The sequence below is a fragment of the Bos taurus genome, chromosome 6, assembly GCF_002263795.3.
Source record: "Bos taurus isolate L1 Dominette 01449 registration number 42190680 breed Hereford chromosome 6, ARS-UCD2.0, whole genome shotgun sequence".
In the NCBI taxonomy this organism is placed as follows: domain Eukaryota; kingdom Metazoa; phylum Chordata; class Mammalia; order Artiodactyla; family Bovidae; genus Bos; species Bos taurus.
In genome coordinates this window covers 69231725-69234448 of record NC_037333.1, presented here as the reverse complement: position 1 = coordinate 69234448, position 2724 = coordinate 69231725, and positions in this window count along the sequence as shown.

Sequence of the window (2724 nt, the reverse complement as noted above, 5' to 3'; positions counted from 1 at the left end):
GAACCCTAATGTGTTAACAGTGGGCTTTTGGTGATCATGATATATCGATGCTGGTTCATCCCGTGGCAAATGTACCACTCTGACGACAGATGTCCATACTGAGGAGGCTACGTGTGTGTGGGGGCAGGGGGCATATGGGAAATCTCTGTACCTTTCTCTCAGTTTTATTGTAAACCTAAAAGTGCTATAAAAAAATCAAGTCTTATAAAAATTTAACAGCTCTATCTCCTTCAAGTCTGTTCCATATCACCACTTGTCTTCCCAAAGCTTCTTTGCCTGCTCTGCTTTTGTTTCTCATGCTGCTAAGTCACTTCAGTAGTGTCCGACTCTGTGCGACCCCATAGACCATAGCCCACCAGGCTTCCCCATCCCTGGGATTCTCCAGGCAAGAACACTGGAGTGGGTTGCCATTTCCTTCTCCAATGCATGAAAGTGAACAGTGAAAGTGAAGTCGCTCAGTCGTGTCCAACTCCCAGTGACCCCATGGACTGCAGACCACCAGGCTCCTCTGTCCATGGATTTTCCAGGCAAGAGTACTGGAGTGGGGTGCCATTGCCTTCTCCGTTGTTTCTCATTGTCACCTACTATACTATATAATTTATCTTCTATAGGTAATCAGGGCTCCCCTGGTGGCTCAGACCATAAAGAATCTTCCTGCAATGCAGGAGACCTGAGTTCGATCCCTGGGTTGGGAAGATCCCCTGGAGAGGGGAATGGCTACCCACTCCAGTATTCTTACTTGGAGAATTCCAAGGACGGGAGCCTGGCAGGCTACAGTCCATGGGATTGCAAAGAGTCAGACACGATTGAGTAACTAACACTTTCACATAGGTAATCAATTCTGAGTTGCACGACATTTTACACACTTTGAAGTGAAATGAACTGCTAGTCACTCAGTTATATCCGACTCCTTGTGACCCTATGGACTACTGTAGCCTACCCTCCAGGATCCTCTGTCCATGAGGTTCTCCAGGCAAGAATACTTGGCAAGATTCTCCTGGTGGGTTGCCATTCCCTTCTCCAGGAGATCTTTCCAACCTAGGGATCGAACCCAGGTCTCCTGCATTGGAGGCAGATTTTTTACCATCTGAGCTACCAGGGAAGCTGTGAAATTAGGATTTTTAAAAATAATTGGCAGCAATCATTAGCATCAATTTCTTTTTTTCATGGCACACAGAATAATGGTATGCTTATATCATTGCCATCTTAGAGATGGTAAACTATGGCGTTATTTAATTGTTTCTTGGCCCTTTCTGCCTTCTAGAGTATCAGCTCCACAAAGGTAGGGGTCTTTACTTTGTTCCCTGCTATATTCCAAGTCCCTTGAACAGTGTCTGGTACACAGTAGGTCCTCAGTAAACACTTGTTGCATGAGTGAATGAATGATTAGATGCCATGCTTGCTGTTAATAAACTGACAATAAAGCAAAGGAACTGAAATAAAAAGACAAGATGAGTTATGAGCAGAACAACCTACTTCCATTATTTCCTCACTGTTCTATCCCCTGGATACCAGGAAAAAAGCCTAGTTAAGAAAAATGTCAGCAACTCACCAAGACTCATCCTCCAGGGCAAGAGACCCCCAGAGACATTTGAGAGGGTTGAAAAGAAGGCTACCATACTTAGTTAGCTCAGTCCCAGAAGCTTCTGTCCATACTGTCTCCCACTGAAGTACTGATTCACAAAGCTCCCTAGAGATGATGCGAGAAGCCCTGTCCTGTAGTAAAGTGTTCGGGTTGCCCTAGGAGGTCAGTTCGTCTCTTTGCTGCACTCCCCAGTGGTCTGGGAATCACCTGTCCCCCAGAGCAGGCCCAGTCTTTTGGTTTTGTTAGCCAGTTATGGCGGTTGGCTCTCAGGAACTGAGACATGAGAACCCTGAGTTTGGTCTGGGGGTGGGTGGCTTCCTGGGCTTCTGGAGGGGCTGTGGGCATTCATTCCTGATATCCTGGAAGCACGATTTACACCAGGCCAGGGTGTGCAAAAGTTGCGTAGAGGAACCATTGCTCTAGTTCACATTAGCCCCATCTCAAGTTGCCTGTTTATTTCCCTTTAGTTTCAAGGGACAAATCTCATAATGTCCCTCCCCCGCTGGCCCTCTAGAGGGGACGGGAAGCGGGGAAAGGTGGGGAAAATCCACTTTAGGAGACGAGACCCCTTCCTCATGTAGCAGCTTCCTCATTTCTGTCTCTCCCAACCACTCACCCATCAGGCACAGTCCCTGGGGCCTGTGATGCTTTTAGAGCCCACAAAAATGTTTTCATTTCTTTTAAAATCAGAAGAAAAAGAAAAGAACTTTCAAAGGTAAAAAATGTTTTTATCTCACAGGGAAAAAAAAAAAAGAAAATTCTAGGATTTCTAATAATCAATGGCATTTTGCCCGAAATAGAAATAAAATGTTGCAGTATTTAAAGCTCTATCAAAAACTTTTAATTTTGATATTATAATGAGGAAGGGGCCACAAAAGTCACATGGTGGCCCTGCTTGTTATTAAATCAGAAAAGCGATCGTATCATTCATGGGTGGCCAGGTGGATCAAGAACACTCGGGGCTGTGGCAGATACAGGGGGCATTTAAGGGAGAAGGCAAGGGGGCTGAGCATTTCTTGAGTCCCACTCTGTGGTCAGCATGATGCGGGGTATTTTAGGTTCATTATCTCATTGAAGCCTTTCAACTCCAGGAGGCCATTTAACCACTGACTTTTATTATGATTTTAATGAACCACTCC